Raw genomic sequence first — 20,017 nt, 5'->3', positions numbered from 1 at the left:
CACCGAGCCCTCCGACGTCCTCTACACACGGGAATACGCGACGCACGTACAGCGTAAGGAGGCTCCGCCCACGCGTGCCGGACCTGCCAGCGATCATGTGATCGGACAGCAAGAGGGCGGGGCTTACTGCTAAAGTATCTATATAAAGGGTCCATTAGCCAAACTGAACCAAAAACAATTTACAGCCAAGTGTATTTTTGTTAGGGCCATGTATCACGCCCCTGTATATAGGCCACGCCCTCAATTGCAATTTATTGACAGGTGAGGAGACCACCTATAGGGGGAGATTCATCAAGAATTGTGCTGAGGAAAAGGTGAGCAGTTGCCCATAGCAACCAATCAGATCACTTATTTCATTTTTTTGAGGCCTTTTTAAACATGAAATAAGTGAGCTGATTGGTTGTTATCGGTAACTGGTCACCTTGTCCTCTGCACATGTCTTGGTAAATCTCCCCCTTAGGCTAAGTTTCCACTTGGTTTTTATTTTGGCAGTTTTTGTTTGGAATACTACCACTGCCGTTTTTGAGCCAAAGACAGAAATGTATTCAAAAGGAATAGGAAATATAAAGGATGGACTTACACTTCTCATCCCTTATGGATCCACTTCTGATTTTGGCTCAAAAACTGCAGTGGTAGTATTCCAAAAACTGCCAGAAAAAAAACAAGTGGAAATTAAGCCTAAGTGCTGCTGTAAATAGAGCTAAAAAAAAATAAACAAGTTTGAGGGATGTTTAACCCCTTAAAGGAGTAGTCCAGTGGTGACCCAGTGGTGAACAACTTATCCCCTATCCTAAGGATAGGGGATAAGTTGCAGATCGCGGAGGGTCCGACCACTGGGGCCCCCTGCGATCTCCTGTACGGAGCCCCGACAGCCCGCAGGAAGGGGGCGTGTTGACCTCCGCACGAAGCGGCGGCGGACACACCCCCTCAATACAACTCTATGGCAGAGCCGAAGCGCTGCCTTCGGCAATCTCCAGCTCTGCCATTGAGATGTATTGAAGGTGTGTGTCGGCCGCCGCTTCCTGCGGGGGTCGACACCCGCTATCTGGCCGGAGAGCCTGGCCCCCGTACAGAGAGATCGCAGGGGCCCCAGCGGTTGGACCCCCCGTTATCTCAAACTTATCCCCTATCCTTAGGATAGGGGATAAGTTTTTCACCACTGGACTACCCCTTTAAGGATGCAGCCCTTTTTCACCTTAAGGACTGAGCCCTTTTTCGCAATTCTGACCACCATCTCTTTACGAATTAATAACGCGAAAACGCTTTTACCGAATATTCTGATTCTGAGATTGTTTTTTCGTGACATATTCTACTTTATTTTGGTGGTAAATTTTCACCGTTACTTGCATCCTTTTTTGGTGAAAAATCCCCAAATTTCATGAAAATTTAGAAAATTTCGAATTTTTCTAACTTTGAAGCTCTCTGTTTGTAAGGAAAATGGATATTCCAAATAAATTTTATTTTTCTTCACAAATACAATATGTCCACTTTATGTTGGCATCATAAAATGGACATATTTTTGCTTTTTGAAAAAATTAGAGGGCTTCAAAGTAGAACAGCAATTTTCAAAAATGTCATGAAAATTGCTAAATCTGAAGGGACAGATGTTACAGAACTACAACTCCCAGCATGCCTGGGCAGTCCAAGCATGATGAGAGTTGTAGTTTGGCAACATCTGGAGGGCTACCATTTGGGCACCACTGTAACAGTGGTCTCCAAACTGTGACCCTCCAGATGTTGCAAAACTACAACTCCCAGCCTTTGGCTGTCTGGGCATGCTGGGAGTTGCAGTTTGGCCTTCCTAGTGGTTGCACAGTAAAGATCACTTTACTTTCACTTTCAATTACCCTATTTTCCGGGTGATCGGGTCACCAAAGACCCAATCAGCCCGGAATAGCAGAAAATCGCATGTCTGAATTGACATGCAATTTTCTGCGATCGCCGACATGGGTGATCTCAAGACCCCCTTGGGCGATGTGCCGGGGTGCCTGATGAATGATTTCAGCAGGCATTCTGGTCCAGTCCCCAACCGGCTAACGGCAGAGACCGGAATTCCCACAGGCGTATGCATACGTCCTTAAGGACTCGGGATGCAGGGCGTATGCATACACCCGGCATCCTGAACAGGTTAAAGGAAAACTGTCAGATATTTTCTCCCGCACTATCCACAGTACAGGTGGATAGTGCGGGAGACGCTGATTAAAACGAGCCCTACCTTACCCGGATCCGCCCGGCCGTTCACCCGCAATTGTAGTTTGATTCTATTTGTATATCTTGCTGTAACTGGCACGGGCGGGGATTCTGCAGCTAACTGGCACTGACGTCACTTATGAATATTCATCCCCCTTCCCTCCAGTTAGGAGCGGCAAAGAGAGGGAGAGCTGGACAGGGGGGGGGGTTAAATATTCATAAGCGGCGCTGACGTCAGTGCCAGTTAACCTGCAGAAGACCCGCCCGTGCCAGTTACAGCAAAATATACACATAGAATAAAACTACTATTGCGGGCAAACGGCCAGGCGGATCCGGGTAAGGTAGGGCTCCTTTTAATCAGCGTCTCCCGCACTATCCACCAGTACCTGCGGATAGTGCGGGAGAAAATATCTGACAGTTTTCCTTTAATATGTGCCCCGTTTTGGTGTGCAGCATCTAAGTACAGAAAAACGTATCCCCTATCCGCAGGACGATTACGGTGGGGCCACAACGCTTGGTTTCCAAACGATCTAAAAATTATCCCCGATCCTACAGATAGGGGATACATATTTCTGTAGTTATCGGCATAGGACTTGTCCTTTAAGATCCACTCAGTTAATTTAGTAGCACTGTGGCTACCATTGCACATATATATTTGCATATTTCTGTGACTTCAGGTGTCGCATGTCAGCCCTAAAGTCGCATGTGAGGAGGGTGCTCCACCCCCCTCCTCCTTCCCATCTCTTTGCATGAGCAGTGTTAATCATACAATTGCACATCTTTGTGCACAAATGGCAATTTATTTTTAGTAAACACAAAAATGTGGGACTGGATGGATTTGTGCCACTAGTGTGGCATGATACATGTCTTTCAATATGCTCAGTAGTTTAGTAGTAGGGGTCACAGTTGTGACCAGGTCCCTACGCCAGGGGGGCACCCACTCACCACACTATACTCATCAATCTCCTGTGACACTGTGATGCTGCACCCAGCATCTTTATGCATGTGGCCTACCAGCGATCATGACAGTCAGAACTTTCCTTTCCTAGCATAGTAGGTAACAGGGATGGGACCCAGCGGCCGACAGGGGAGTGGTGAGGCAAAGGTGAGTATTTTTCTAGTACTGAGTGGAAAAGAACAAATTTAGCTATGTACTGTGTGGAGGAGCACAAAGGAGGCTGTGTATTTTGTGGGGGCACAAAGATGGCTATGTACTGTGTGTGGGGCACAGTGAGGACTATGTTCTGTTTGAAGAGGCACAAAGGGGCTATGTACTGTGTAGGGGGCACGAAAGGGGCTATGTACTGTGATGCGGGCACAAAGGGGCTATGTACTGTGTGGGAGCACAAAGGGGCTATGTACTGGGTGGCGGCACAATGGGGGCTGATTACTATAGATGGGGAAAGGAACTAACTGCTGTGAAGGGCTTACCATTGTTTGGTGGGCACAAATAAATCTAGTAATTACTATTAGCATGTAGGGCTTTATAGGTGTGGAAGAACTATGATGGTGCTGATGTGGTGAGGTGTAAGGGGCAGATTGTGAGGTGTTGTGTAAGGGGCCAAGGGGTGTGAGGTGAGGTGTAAGGGGCAGATGGTGTTGCCCAGGGGTAGATGGTATTAACCCCCTTAGTGTTTGTGACGCCAGGGCATGGTTTGCCTATGTAACCACCTGAAGGTAGTACTGCTAGTCCTTCGTTAGGCAGGGGCAATAAAGAGTCCAAGGCCAGGTTAAGGGTAACGGTAGCTTTTACTGAGGTTAGACAGGTGGTACAGTCTATACAGTTCAGCCAATATCCCAGAGAGGTGGGCAGTGACACAGAGTGACCTCGCAGGCTTGCTGGGACTTGCTGTAGGTAGGCTGACTATAATGCAGGCCACGGTGACTATACAGTAGACTTGACTTGACTCACTTGATGACTGACTATTAGAAGACTTGAGCTTACTTGCAATTGACAGGTGGCTGCAGACTTCAGGCTTGAGGCCTCCAATAGCTGGACACAGGCACTGGGACAGATGACTGGACTTGGCCTCAGCAGGAAGAGAATCACAAGAGCATGGAAAGAGAGATTACAGCCCTTCCCCATATTATATAGGGGGGGGGGGGTTGTGGATGGATCCCATAGGTTACTAGCGAGGTCACCTGATCACTGGTGTTCTCTGGGTAACAATACAATCATATGACTTGTGACATAATACATAGTAACATAGTTCATAGGGTTGAAAAAAGACCAGAGTCCATCAAGTTCAACCTATATCCATAATGAGTCCCTACTGAGTTAATCCAGAGGAAGGTAAAAAAAACAAAAAACTCATACTAGAGGTAAAAATTCCTTCCCGACTCCAAATATGGCAGTCATAATAAATCCCTGCATCAACGTTCTGTCCCTATAGATCTAGTTATTATTCTCCAAAAATGCATCCAGACCCCTTTTAAATTATTTTACAGAGTTCCCCATGACCACCTCCTCCGGGAGAGAATTCCAGTCTCACTGCTCTTACAGTAAAGAAACCTTCTTTCCTCTAGACGTAGAGGAGGCCCCCTTGTGACTAACAATACAGGTCCTTTACTCTTTCATGTGAAAACTTATATACACAGGGGGAGACACTGCAGAGGAGCCCCGGGGACATATAGGGACTCAACCTGACGGGACTGTAGGACCATATCCCGTACTGGGACACCACAAACCCCCCTACTTGAAAGTTGCCCTCGACGTCCGTCCTGGAAGGCTTGAGGAGCGAAATGACCACGGGGCCACATGCAGTCCTGGGGCATTGCAATTAACCTCCATATCCAAGCAGTTTTTGACAAAAACTGAGAGTGCAAGAGAGTCTCTGTACCACTGTCCATTAGGGATCGACCGATATCATTTTTTTAGGGCCGATACGATAATCGGTGCAGGTTAGGGCCGATAGCCGATAACTTATACCGATATTCCGGTATAAGTTATCGGCTATTTAACCCCCTGCGACACCGCTGCAGATCACTTATTTAAAGCGGACGCTTTAAATCAATGATCTGCAGTGGCTTTTGCGGGGCCATAGGCCACCGCCGCCACCCGCTTCTCTTCCCTACCTGTCCGGGTGGTCCGGGCCATCCATCCATCGTTCATGTAGTGTCCGGGGGCATTCCGGGTGGAGGGTGGTCCGGTCCGGGCTGTCCTTCTTCTCCGGCGGTCATCTTCTCCACTCCGAGCAGGCTCCGGCCTAGTACGCTGCATAGACGCCGCTGCGCAGTGACGCCCGTGCGCAGCGACGCACCTGACGTCACGGCGTAGCGGGTCTATGCAGCGTACTAGGCCAGAGCCTGCCCGGAGTGGAGAAGAAGACCGTGGGAGAAGAAGGACAGCCCGGACCGGACCACCCTCCACCCGGAACGCCCCCGGACACTACATGAAGGAAGGATGGCCTGGACCACCCCCATTACGGGTAAGTTTAATTTTTTTATTGACTCGGAGGGTGGGGGAGGGGCCCGACCGGTATAGCGGTATGGGAAAAAATCCATACCGGTATACCGCCTAGCATCACGGTGGGGGGTGCGACGCGGTGCGGTGGGTCGGGGGTGCGGTGCGGCGGGTCGATGGGGTGGCGGTCGCGGTGCGGTGGGGGCGGTGCGGGGGGCGGGGAATTATCGGCTTATCGGCAAGATAATTGCCGATACCGATAATGCCCAAAATCGTGATTATCGGCCGATAATATCGGCCATGCCGATAATCGGTCGATCCCTACTGTCCATACATACTCTCATAAATTGTATAACTGAACAACCATAGGACTAATGGTGAATAAGGACTATGTATAGCAATGACAACATGTTATGAACATGACCTATTGAACTTTTATTTGACTAGGACTATGCATATTCTATCATTTGACTAGGACTATGCATATTATAACATTGGACTATGACTAGGACATAACACTGGCGAATTGGGTTGCCGGAGGCTTTCTGCCCAATGCCTGGGCTACTGGGGTCCCTTGGCATGACACACTTCTCCCCAAAATACTTTTTAGCTATATTTATGCTAGACATTTTCAGATAAAACTAGACACTTGTTACCTTTGACTTTTTAGTTACGTGCGTAGTGAGCACAGGAATACCTTCTGGCCAGCAAAGTATCCTGAGCATGTGGACACAAGAAAGTTACATTAGACATGTGAGACATATGACACTCAAAGACATTTGAATGGACTGTGATGTAGTGAGTGCTACAGCCCTAATGTACATTATATATGTGTACATGAAGTTATGTGTACTTATGGACTATGTGTAGTACTAGACTGTACATGGTGTTAGTCTTTGTATCTTGCGAGTAGCTGACCCTGGGTAGACCGTTGGGATCTACGCAGCACCACCTCTTGCTACTCAGGAACACTTCCTTCTTCGGGAGCTCTTGTTGCGACTGGAGTGATAGGGGCTTCTTGAATATCAAATTCCAGAGTTGGAGCTGGTTCTGGACTTTCTGAACTTTCTGTAGACTAGTGCCAATGGTGACAGGACTTGAGCTGGTGAGGCGACTAGAGTTGGTTGCAGCGGCCCCTGAGATGCCATGACACAGAAGATTGCATGTTGGCTGGGAGAGAACATGGGGACATCCATGGATGGGTGGATCCCTTCTCCAGGCATGTACTCCCTTGCGAGTCTGACAGCTGGTGGAGGACATACAGGAGGTTCAGGCAGGTCTTCCTTGCAACATAACTTTATCCGGTTACAGTGGACGACTTGCGGCTCGTACCCTAGTTTCTGGATTGAGTACACATTTGATTCTGGTTAGGGTACGGCCGTCACCGTGTAGGGCTCCATTTCCCAGATGGAGTCCAGTTTGTGGGTCCGCGGGAACTTCCGCAGCCAGACCTTGACGCCTAACTGGAGGGGTTTGGCGGAGTCATGACGGTTATAGTCTTGCTGTTGCCTTTGCTGAGCCTCGCTTATCTTTTTATTGACAATCTCTTTTGCTTCCTGGATCCTTCTTTGGTGGTCAAAGACCCACTCCATAGAAGCTTGCGGAGAGTTGTTGAAGGGAGCTTGAATCCAAACGTCAGGTCTTTTGGCAGCTGGCCGTGTCGACCTATCATCAAGTAGAACGGGGTGTATCCAGTAGAACAGTGGACTGTCTTATTATAAGCAATCATAGAAGAACGTAGGGGAGAGCACTCCCATAAACTTATACTATCGATATAGAGGATAGGTGCGCCGAGCAGTATGGAGATCCAGTGTAACAATGACACCGGCAGGGTGCACGCAATCAAGATAAAGCATCAAGTAATACGACCACAAAGAGACGATAGCATGCACTCACCGCTGGGCTGGTGTCTAGGCGTCAGGAGGTCCAGGATCCCGCAGGTCTCACCGAAGCGCTCAGAGGCTACACCAGTCATTTCCAAATATTCCAAAATTGCAGGAGATCTCTGGATCTAAAAAGGAATTGCGCACTAGATTGTCTGAACAGCAAGCTAATACATTTTTAACTAACTTAGAAAAGAAAATGCAGGTATTCCAGGCTGAGGTGAAGGAACATAAACGCGATAAATTCCTTCGCGATAAAAGGGATCATGACCTGGATATGGTCTTCTCTTGGAGAAATGAGAGTAGTAATAGAGGTAGCTTCAAAGGAGGTAGACGTCATTTCCATAGAAAGAAGAGAAATCCAGACTACTGGACAATGGACTCTAGTGCCTCGGATGAGGCTTCCAGAGATGTTCAAGTGAACAACACCCAAAAGAGAAAAGGGAAGAGGCCTCTTTAGGAATAAGACAAGATGGGGGAAATGGAAGAGGAGGAAATCAAAACAGATTTCAGTACAAAAGGAAATCGGTGTCCTGGCACCCGACAATGTTATCAATATTTCAGGAACAACTATTCCGCCTGACGTTACCATGGTCCTTTCCAAGGACCTTAATTATGGGCTTCATGAGAATTTCAATTACACTGTTTGAGGTCGATTTATTCAAAGCAGTAAGAAAAATCAATCTGTATAAAAATAAAGAACCTTTGCATACTACAAGCCCTGAGAGTGAGTTCCCTTGTAATATAGGCCCCTTGGGCTTTAGCACAGAAGAGGAATTCAATGAGGTAGAAAATCAATGCGTAAGGGATCTTGCCAAACTAGCAGCTGAAGTACATTTCACCACTGAAACAGAACCTATAGTAGGTAGATTTACAGGAGGGAAACCATCTACTTTTACTTCTAATCCTCCAGTGATCCCAGGGACCCCCCTTGACCTGTTCACTAAAGCAGTGTTAAGGGATGTTAAATGTCTCATTTACCCAGAAAAAGATGCCAATTTGACAATAAGAGAGAAACAAGCCCTGGATTGGTTGGTGATGCAAGAAAACCTCATAGTTACAAGAGCAGATAAAGGAGGAGCAACAGTGGTGATGCGCACAGATCAATATGGTAATGAAGCTGACAGACAACTCTCTGATGAGAATTTATATGAACGTCTAGCCACTGATCTAACTATGAGAATTCTTAATGCATTAAGAACTTTCTTGAGACGTTACACAGAAAAAGGAGTGTTGGACCATCATACTGCAGAAAAATTACAGCCAACTCTTTCTAAAAAACCAACCTGGTACCTCCACCTTAAGGTGCATAAGTCACGGACCGATCCCCCTTGTCGCCCTATAGTGGCCGGGATCGGATCCGCGACCAAGTACCTGTCTAAGTATTTAGACTGGGCTCTCTGCCCTTTACTTAAAAATATCCCAACTTATTTGAATGATTCCAACGACGTTTTGAGTTTTTTTGATAACATTTTTTGGCAGGACACATACCGACTGGTATCGGTAGACGTGGAAAGCCTGTACACCTGCATCCCTCATGATGCGGGTGTACAGGCTATACGTCATTTTCTCAAATATACTGCTTTCTCTAATATATTATATAGTCTGCAGAATATATTGATTTAATCACAGAAGCCACCCATTTCATCCTCTCTCATAATACCTTTCAGTACAAGCAACAGTGGTTTAAACAGTAAACTGGTACAGCAATGGGCACACCCATTTCGTGCACTTTTGAGAGTAAGTACATCTTCTCCACTCAAACCCCATTTGCAAGGTACATTAAAGCATGTAAGAGGTTTTCCACACAATTTTTGTGTGGAAAATCATACATTTCAATGGTCTCCTCATGCTTCAGCCAACTCTAGGCTGTGTCATTCAGGCAATATATGGTTTACTGATACTGCTGCTGGGCCTGGGTCTGGAAATAAAAATTGTGTTATGGTAGGTAGCACTAGCTATCCAAAATCTTATTTTTAAATTTCTGAAATTCTTGTGTTTTTTCTTGAGGATTGTGAAGCCCTGGGGTCTCCCCATGCTTCAGCCAACTCCAGGCTGTGTCATTCAGGCAATATAAGGTTTACGGATACCGCTGCTGGGCCTGGGAATAAAAATGTTGTTATGGTAGGTAGCAGCATCTATCCAAAATCTTCATTTTAAATTTAAAAAATTATTGTGTTTTTTCATGGGGATTGTGAAACCCTTGGGTCTCCTCATGCTTCAGCCAACTCCAGGCTGTGTCGTTTAGGCAATATATGGTTTACTGATACTGCTGCTGGGCCTGAGTCTGGAAATAAAAATTTTGTTATGGTAGGTAGCACTAGCTATCCAAAATGTTAATTTTAAATTTCTAAAATTCTTGGGTTTTTTCTTGGGGATTGTGAAGCCCTGGGGTCTCCTCATGCTTCAGCCAACTCCAAGCTGTTTCATTCAGGCAATATATGGTTTAATGATACTGCTGCTGGGCCTGGGAATAAGAATTTTGTTATGGTAGGTAGTACTAGCTATCCAAAATCTTCGGTTTAAATTTCTGAATTCATCTTTTAATCTCAGGGATTGTGAAGGCCTAGAGTCTACTCATGCTGCTGCCAACTCCTGGCTGTGCCATTCAGCCACTATATGGTCTCCTAATGCTGCCAACACCGCCACGCTGTGTCATTCAGCCACTATATGGTCTCCTCATGCTGCCAACGACTCCACGCTGTGTCATTCAGCCACTATATGGTCTCCTCATGCTGCCAACACCTCCACGCTGTGTCATTCAGCCACTATATGGTCTCCTCATGCTGCCACCACCTCCACGCTGTGTCATTCAGCCACTATATGGTCTCCTCATGATTCAGCCTCATCCAAACTGTGTCATTCAGCCACTATATGGTTTCCTCATGCTGTCAACACCTCCATGCTGTGTCATTCAGCCACTATATGGTCTCCTCATGCTGCAAACACCTACACGCTGTGTCATTCAGCCACTATGTGGTCTCATGCTGCCAACACCTCCACGCTGTGTCATTCAGCCACTATATGGTCTCCTCATGCTGCCAAAACCTCCACGCTGTGTCATTCCGCCACTATATGTTCTCTTCATATTGATGCCACCTCCAGGCTCTGTCATTGTGCCGCTCTGCGGCAGTGATTCTAAAAGCGATGCCGGTAATCTGCATGTTATTTTGAATAACAGTATTATTTCACTACCCCAGCACATATGCGTGTTAGAACACAGAAAAGTGTTCTATACCCTTATTGAGGCTCTCTGTAGGCCAGAAATAGCCGTTTTTAATATAGTTTCACCGCGAATAAATATGGATGGAAACAAAATTTTTCATAAAATTCGGTGAATCGGCTGAATTGAATTTTTGAAAAGTTCGCTCATCTCTACTCAGAACCCCCTTGGGCATTGGCCCGGGATGCCCTCTGATAGATATCAGCAGTCATTCCGGTCCCCCACGGGCGTACAGGTACGCCCTTGGTCCTTAAGTACCAGGACGCAAGGGCGTACCCATACGCCCGTGGTCCCCAACAGGTTAAGAGTATTGTACTTGAGGCCTTTTTCATAAACAAATTAAAGAAAAAGTAAAATTTCAGGAACACCAGAAAACACATTATTACTTTTACACCAGAAATGAAAAGTTTTTTGTATTCTGGAATTGGAATATCTTTTAATAGTAGATGGCTGTTTTGCAGACAATAAATGTAAAGATTCTACATTGTCCTCTTAGTCTCCATGCTGTGAGGGAAAAACTGCTCAGATTAGGATGGAAGACATTATTCTGAATGAGTAGGTCTGGTCCGAGAGGAAGCTTGAGATATTCTTCTTTCAAAATCTTTAACAATTGAGGCAAACATATTCTCCTCGGCCAGAACAGGTAATTACATTTGCTTATGTTTGTTCCTGACAAAGTTTCTGTGAATTCTGGGAATAAGAGGTGTTGGTGGAAACAGGTACAGAAATTCTTTCCTCCATGAAAGAGACATTCCATCCAGATGATATGGATAATCATCTTTGTTGATGGTGCAAAATTTTGGAAGAACATTCTCCTTGTTTGCAAATGCATCTATGAGAGGTTTCCCCCACATCTTGGTTATCCAGACAAAATTTCTTTTTTTAATGACCACTCCCCTGGTTTGATAATTTTTCGACTCAAACTGTCTTGTTGGCTGTTCCCTTTATATCAGTGTTTCTCAAGCGCAGTCCTCAAGTATCCCCAAACAAGTCATGTTTTCAGGATTCCCAAGTGATATAATTATGGTCAGTGAATCAGGCATCGCCACAGTTATATCACCTGTGAAGGCTAAGGAAATCCTGAAAACATGACCTGTTTTGGGGTACTTAAGGGCCGCGCTTGAGAAACACTGCTTTATATGGACTGCTGACAATTTGTTGAGATGAATTTGATACCAAGACATAATGAGAGCACAATTCCTCTCTAGCACTTTTCGCTTTGTGCCCCCTTGTCTGTTTAGATAACAAACTGACGTCATATTGTCTGTTTTGACTAAAGATCTTGAAAATGTAGCAGTGTAGCAGTGTAGCAGTGGCCCTCAGTTCCTTCACAATGGAGGAAAGCGTTTGATATTTTTTTATCTAAGATTTCTGGACCCAGTGTTCCTGAACATGCGCACCTGAACCCTTGTTGGACACATCGGTCGTGAGAGTAATTTGAGGTTTCGCCTTCAAACATCTCCCTTGAAAATTTTGTTTCAGCCACCAGCGAAGATCTTGGCGAGTATTGTAGTTGATTTTCCTGAACAAATCCAGACCTCTTTGGATCGCTTGACTACTGACGTAGGAGAGATGCTTGCAACTTCCTGAAATGGCCTCTGGCCCACGACATGGCTTCCACTGATGAAGTAAGCAGACCCAAAAGCCTCATGTATTGTCTTACCATCATATGAGGATGAATAATTGCTTTCTTCACTGCTAGATGACTGGATAAGAGATCCCTGGACAATGCTTTCACCAACCAATCGTCTAGGTATGGTATCACAAATATGCCTTGTTTCCTCACTAGTGCTGCTACAACTACTGAGACTTTCATGAATACCCTTGAGAGGATGACAGACCGAAAGGTAGACATCTGAACTGGTAATGAAGAAGACTGGATTCTGTTTGAATGCTGAACCTGAGAGATTTTCTGTGTTGACAGCTATGGGGATATGTAAATATGCATCTTTCAAATCTATTGTTGAAAAATGGTCTACAGCTTTAATAAATGGAATTACAGAGGTTGTGTGTCCATTTAGAATTTTTTTTTTTTACCTAATATTGGTTTAGATAAGTTAGGTCTATGATTAGATGCCATTATCCCCCAGGTTGGGGTCCGGAAATATCCTGGAGTAAACCCCTTAGAATGTTTGGGCAGATGGAACTTTGCATGGTTGAAAAGAAAATTTTTCTTCTGGAAATTTTGCCAATTCCAGTAAGTATTTGGATGATGGACCTGACCAACGCATCTTGAGAAGTTTCTTCCCAAACTTGACAGAAAAAAGAAAGCCTTGCCCCAACATGGAGAACCCTGGCGTCACTGGTCTGTGGATTTGTTTTGACTTTGACTTTTCTTTTTATAGGAGCACTAAAAGTTTTCTTGTCAAAATTTCTCCACCTTCCTCTTAGGTTTGTCCCATTCTTAAACCATAAGTTGCTTTAGAACTGGATGATCAGGTAAAGATTTATTAACCTTAACAGGCAAATAAAACAGTTGATCTTTTTTAGGAATGTTAACAGACTTCAATTCCACTGTATCTAACAGCTCTTAGATGCCCGGGACTGATTAAGTAAATACAAATTTTCTTCATCTGATTCATCCTCATCATCATCTTCAGAGGATGAGACAATTTCACCTTTTGACAAATCCGAGGATTCACTAGGGACAGGCGGACCAGACTTAAAGCGGTTATGCAGGAAAAAACTTTTTTTTTATACATATCAAATGGCTCCAGAAAGTTAAACAGATTTGTAAATTACTTCTATTAAAAAATCTTAATCCTTTCAGTACAGTTCTTTTTTGTCTAAGTGCTCTCTGATGACACGTGTCTCGGGAACCGCCCAGTTTAGAAGCAAATCCCCATAGCAAACTTCTACTCTGTGCAGTTCCCGAGACAAGCAGAGATGTCAGCAGAGAGCACTGTTGCAAGACAGAAAACATCAACTCAACTTCAGCAGCTGATAATTATTGAAAGGATTAAGATTTTTTTTAATAGAAGTAATTTACAAATCTTCCAGGAAGTTGTGAGCCAGCCGAATGCTGCCGTAATTGCCCACTGGCCCCTGTTCTGTTTATCAAGCACAGGTAGGACTAGCGTTAGGTCTCGCACCAAATTGAGAAACCTTGGCGTTGGTGTGCGGGCTCTGGTGTGTCCTTCATATAAGGATACACTGGCGAATGTCTCAATTTTAACATCAGTGTTGAGGGATAGCCAATGTATTGTTTACCCATATTCTTGTATTGTATTCTAATTGTTACATATCCACACCGTTTATCTGGTGTAGGATTCTATTGTGGCACTTGTAGTCCGCTGCAGGCATCCTCCATTGTATGCATTTTTATGCTGGGGATCGCCCTTAGCAACGGACTACAAGGGCAGGATCTGCTCCCCCAGTATAAATGCACAACCGCATTTGGGGTTGAGCACTTCCAGCCATTTGAGACCACGTTTTTTGTTGTTTGTTTATATATATATATATATATATATATATATATATAAGTTTTTTTTCCTGGAATACCCCTTTAATTCTCTTTCACATTTTTTTGAAGAAGAATGAGAAGCCAAAACTTGATCAAAGGATGCAGGTGCTTGTTTTCACTAGTGATCCACCACTGGTCCCCGGTGGAGAACAGGTAATACAGATGCTTTCAGGAAAATCATCTGGCAGTGGTTGAATACAAAAAAGACAAAGCCTATGCTTGGACTTGCTAGTTCTCTTTGTCCCCCCCCTGGCTGGGCATCTAAGAATACACACACCAAAGTGTGTGTAAGATTCTGACGATAACTCAAAGATAACTATGTGTAGGAGGAATGCAATACCACCAACCTTTGTCTCTGCAGCAGTCCGCTCCCTTGGCGTGGTGCATGACCGAAGGAGAGACAAGGCGGCAGTTAAATAAGCAGCCAGAGCTAACTCGGTGCAGCTGAGAGCGACCCCTCCTCCAATTTCATCCATGCGCACGGCTTCTCCCGAATTACCGCATAATGGAGCAAGGCAACAGCTGTCCGAAGTCTCGTGATTAGAGATCCATGTATATATCTACACTGACAGCTGATACAACGCACAAACACTCTGTATAGTAAAACAAATAGGAATACTCACAGTTTACTTGATGCAGAGGGACAGCATTAACTGTATACTGCATCTCTTGGAAACTTCATAATGGAGGTGCCAGACTAAAAGTACACCATGCTAAAAACAAACTTTATTATAAAGCTATGTTTCCCCAGTGGAGAGACAGGGATCAGCTGTATTCCACTCAAAAGGTTGAAATAATGTCCAGTATAAATAGAGGTGGTTGTAATTTTTAAGACAACAAAATTCTGATCCAACAGGGACAGAAGAAAAACAGCAGGCAATATTCAGTGTAGCTGAGGTGCATCATGCAGTGTGCACAGCGCTCGCTCCTGTCTGATTGACAAACAGGAAGAGAGAGCTGTGCAGGGCGGCGCTTATGTCCCGCCCCACCCCACCCACACTTAGGACTTGTGCTAGTCCAGCACAAGTCTGAAGTCTATGCGCACAGTGCAGGGAGAGATAGAAGAGAGACCCCTAGTGGTCAAAATTTCAAAGCTAAAAAAAATTAACAGGACATAAATTACAAACATTAATAGTTTTACATCAAGAACAATATATCAAAACTTTTATTTCATGATAGGTACTGTCACGATTCGGCTGGCTGGAGGTGGATCCTCTGTGCCAGAGAGGGATTGGCATGGACCGTGTCGGTGGACCGGTTCTAAGTTGCTACTGGTATTCACCAGAGCCCGCCGCAAAGCGGGATGGTCTTGCAGCGGCGGTAGAAACCAGGTCATATCCACCGGCAACGGCTCAACCTCTCTGACTGCTGAGATAAGCGCTGTACAAGGGAGTAGACAAGAGCAAGGTCGGACGTAGCAGAAGGTCAGGGCAGGCAGCAAGGATCGTAGTCAGGGGCAACGGCAGGAGGTCTGGAACACAGGCTAGGAACACACAAGGAAATGCGTTCATTGGCACAATGGCAACAAGATCCGGCGAGGGAGTGCAGGGGAAGTGAGGTATAAGTAGGGAGTGCACAGGTGAAGATACTGATTAGGCCTGCTGCGCCAATCAGTGGCGCAGTGGCCCTTTAAATCGCAGAGACCCGGCGCTCGCACACCCTAAGGAGTGGGGCCGCGCGCGCCGGGATAACACAGACGGGGAACGGGTCAGGTACGGGAGCCGAGATGCGCATCGCGAGCGGGCGCGTCCCGCATCGCGAATCGCATCCCGGCTGGGAGCAATATCGCAGCGCACCCGGTCAGCAGGTCTGACCGGGGCGCTGTGAATAAGAGAACGCTGCGAGCGCTCAGGGGAGGAGCGGGGACCCGGAGCGCTCGGCGTAACAGTACCCCCCCCTTGGGTCTCCCCCTCTTCTTGGAGCCTGAGAACCTGAGGATAAGACTTTTGTCCAGGATGTTGTTCTCAGGTTCCCAAGATCTCTCCTCTGGGCCGCAATTCTCCCAGTCAACCAAAAAGAATCTTTTACCTCTGACCGTCTTGGATGCTAGAATCTCCTTCACCGAAAAGACGTCAGATGATCCGGAAACTGGAGTGGGAGAAACAACTTTGGGAGAGAAGCGGTTAAGGATGAGTGGTTTAAGGAGAGAGACATGGAAGGCATTGGGAAAACGGAGAGAAGGAGGAAGAAGGAGTTTGTAAGAGACAGGGTTGATCTGGCACTTGACTTTGAAAGGACCAAGATAACGTGGTCCCAGTTTATAACTGGGGACACGAAAGCGGACATACTTAGCGGAGAGCCATACTGTTACGCCGAGCGCTCCGGGTCCCCGCTCCTCCCCGGAGCGCTCGCTACACTCTCTCCGCTGCAGCGCTCCGGTCAGATCCACTGACCCGGGGCGCTGCGATTCTGCTTCCAGCCGGGATGCGGTTCGCGATGCGGGTAGCGCCCGCTCGCGATGCGCACCCCGGCTCCCGTACCTGACTCGCTCTCCCTCGGTCCTGTCCCGGCGCGCGCGGCCCCGCTCCCTAGGGCGCGCGCGCGCCGGGTCTTTGCGATTTAAAGGGCCACTGCGCCGCTGATTGGCGCAGTGATTCCAATTAGTGTCTTCACCTGTGCACTTCCCTATATCACCTCACTTCCCCTGCACTTCCCTGCCGGATCTTGTTGCCATTGTGCCAGTGAAAGCGTTCCTTGTATGTTCCTAGCCTGTGTTCCAGACCTCCTGCCGTTGCCCCTGACTACGATCCTTGCTGCCTGCCCCGACCTTCTGCTACGTCCGACCTTGCTTCTGTCTACTCCCTTGTACCGCGCCTATCTTCAGCAGCCAGAGAGGTTGAGCCGTTGCTAGTGGATACGACCTGGTCACTACCGCCGCAGCAAGACCATCCCGCTTTGCGGCGGGCTCTGGTGAAAACCAGTAGTGACTTAGAACCGATCCACTAGCACGGTCCACGCCAATCCCTCTCTGGCACAGAGGATCCACTACCTGCCAGCCGGCATCGTGACAGTAGATCCGGCCATGGATCCCGCTGAAGTTCCTCTGCCAGTTGTCGCTGACCTCACCACGGTGGTCGCCCAGCAGTCACAACAGATAGCGCAACAAGGCCAACAGCTGTCTCAACTGACCGTTATGCTACAACAGTTACTACCACAGCTTCAGCAGTCATCTCCTCCGCCAGCTCCTGCACCTCCTCCGCAGCGAGTGGCCGCTCCTGGGCTACGCCTATCCTTGCCGGATAAATTTGATGGGGACTCTAAGTTTTGCCGTGGCTTTCTTTCCCAATGTTCCTTGCATCTGGAGATGATGTCGGACCTGTTTCCCACTGAAAGGTCTAAGGTGGCTTTCGTAGTCAGCCTTCTGTCCGGAAAAGCCCTGTCATGGGCCACACCGCTCTGGGACCGCAATGACCCTGTCACTGCCTCTGTACACTCCTTCTTCTCGGAAGTCCGAAGTGTCTTTGAGGAACCTGCCCGAGCCTCTTCTGCTGAGACTGCCCTGTTGAACCTGGTCCAGGGTAATTCTTCCGTTGGCGAGTATGCCGTACAATTCCGTACTCTTGCTTCAGAATTGTCCTGGAATAATGAGGCCCTCTGCGCGACCTTTAAAAAAGGCCTATCCAGCAACATTAAAGATGTTCTGGCCGCACGAGAAATTCCTGCTAATCTACATGAACTTATTCACCTAGCCACTCGCATTGACATGCGTTTTTCCGAAAGGCGTCAGGAGCTCCGCCAAGATATGGACTCTGTTCGCACGAGGCGTTTCTTCTCCTCGGCTCCTCTCTCCTCTGGTCCCCTGCAATCTGTTCCTGTGCCTCCCGCCGTGGAGGCTATGCAGGTCGACCGGTCTCGCCTGACACCTCAAGAGAGGACACGACGCCGCATGGAGAACCTCTGCCTGTACTGTGCTAGTACCGAACACTTCCTGAGGGATTGTCCTATCTGTCCTCCCCGCCTGGAAAGACGTCCGCTGACTCCGCACAAAGGTGAGACAGTCCTTGATGTCTACTCTGCTTCTCCACGTCTTACTGTGCCTGTGCGGATGTCTGCCTCTGCCTTCTCCTTCTCTACCGTGGCCTTCTTGGACTCTGGATCTGCAGGAAATTTTATTTTGGCCTCTCTCGTCAACAGGTTCAACATCCCAGTGACCAGTCTCGCCAGACCCCTTTACATCAATTGTGTAAACAATGAAAGATTGGACTGTACCATACGCTTCCGCACGGAGCCCCTTCTAATGAGCATCGGATCTCATCACGAGAGGATTGAACTTTTGGTCCTCCCCAATTGCACCTCGGAAATTCTCCTTGGACTTCCCTGGCTTCAACTTCATTCCCCAACCCTGGATTGGTCCACTGGGGAGATCAAGAGTTGGGGGCCCTCTTGTTCCAAGGACTGTCTAAGACCAGTTCCCAGTAACCCTTGCCGTGACTCTGTGGTTCCCTCAGTAACCGGTCTCCCTAAGGCCTATATGGACTTCGCGGATGTTTTCTGCAAAAAACAAGCTGAGACTCTACCTCCTCACAGGCCTTATGATTGCCCTATCGACCTCCTCCCGGGTACTACTCCACCCCGGGGCAGAATTTATCCTCTCTCTGCCCCAGAGACTCTTGCCATGTCTGAGTATGTCCAGGAAAATTTAAAAAAGGGCTTTATCCGTAAATCCTCCTCTCCTGCCGGAGCTGGATTTTTCTTTGTGTCCAAAAAAGATGGCTCCCTACGTCCTTGCATTGACTACCGCGGTCTTAATAAAATCACGGTTAAGAACCGCTACCCCCTACCCCTCATCTCTGAACTCTTTGATCGCCTCCAAGGTGCCCACATCTTTACTAAATTGGACTTAAGAGGCGCCTATAACCTCATCCGCATCAGAGAGGGGGATGAGTGGAAAACGGCGTTTAACACCAGAGATGGACACTTTGAGTATCTGGTCATGCCCTTTGGCCTGTGCAACGCCCCTGCTGTCTTCCAAGACTTTGTCAATGAAATTTTTCGTGATCTGTTATACTCCTGTGTTGTTGTATATCTGGACGATATCCTAATTTTTTCTGCCAATCTAGAAGAACACCGCCAGCATGTCCGTATGGTTCTTCAGAGACTTCGTGACAATCAACTCTATGCCAAAATTGAGAAATGTCTGTTTGAATGCCAATCTCTTCCTTTTCTAGGATATTTGGTCTCTGGCCAGGGACTACAAATGGATCCAGACAAACTCTCTGCCGTCTTAGATTGGCCACGCCCCTCCGGACTCCGTGCTATCCAACGCTTTTTGGGGTTCGCCAATTATTACAGGCAATTTATTCCACATTTTTCTACCGTTGTGGCTCCTATCGTGGCTTTAACCAAAAAAAATGCCGATCCCAAGTCGTGGCCTCCTCAAGCGGAAGACGCCTTTAAACGACTCAAGTCTGCCTTTTCTTCGGCTCCCGTGCTCTCCAGACCTGACCCTTCCAAACCCTTCCTATTGGAGGTTGATGCCTCCTCAGTGGGAGCTGGAGCTGTTCTTTTACAAAAAAATTCTTCCGGGCATGCTGTCACTTGTGGTTTTTTTTCTAGGACCTTCTCTCCGGCGGAGAGGAACTACTCCATCGGGGATCGAGAGCTTCTAGCCATTAAATTAGCACTTGAGGAATGGAGGCATCTGCTGGAGGGATCAAGATTTCCAGTTATTATTTACACCGACCACAAGAACCTCTCCTACCTCCAGTCTGCCCAACGGCTGAATCCTCGCCAGGCCCGGTGGTCTCTGTTCTTTGCCCGATTTAATTTTGAGATTCACTTTCGTCCTGCCGATAAGAACATTAGGGCCGATGCTCTCTCTCGTTCCTCGGATGCCTCAGAAGTTGAACTCTCTC

General features: G+C 47.1%; 1 protein-coding gene and 1 long non-coding RNA gene across 6 annotated transcripts in view; one reads left to right on the top strand and one right to left on the bottom strand.

Annotated features, from left to right (window-relative positions):
• STK31 (serine/threonine kinase 31) overlaps positions 1-135 on the bottom strand; it is a 182,190-nt gene extending 182,055 nt beyond the window's left edge. Inside the window, exon 1 of the mRNA XM_056519806.1 lies at positions 4-135. The gene's annotated coding sequence lies outside the window, so the exon portion shown is untranslated. The remainder of the gene's footprint in view (positions 1-3) is intronic.
• On the top strand, positions 88-12,697 carry LOC130273285 (uncharacterized). Of its 5 annotated transcripts, none has more exons than XR_008843949.1 (4): positions 88-134; positions 11,196-11,342; positions 12,182-12,327; positions 12,489-12,697. It is a non-coding gene; the product is annotated as an uncharacterized LOC130273285 (long non-coding RNA). The 5 variants fall into 5 exon arrangements; XR_008843948.1 differs by having other exon boundaries at positions 11,161-11,342; XR_008843945.1 differs by having other exon boundaries at positions 132-261.
• Positions 12,698-20,017: the final 7,320 nt, after the last annotated feature.

The sequence above is a fragment of the Hyla sarda genome, chromosome 5, assembly GCF_029499605.1.
Source record: "Hyla sarda isolate aHylSar1 chromosome 5, aHylSar1.hap1, whole genome shotgun sequence".
NCBI classification, from domain to species: Eukaryota; Metazoa; Chordata; class Amphibia; order Anura; family Hylidae; genus Hyla; species Hyla sarda.
Note: the sequence above shows the minus strand (reverse complement) of the source record. Positions and strands in the feature narration are given on the sequence as shown.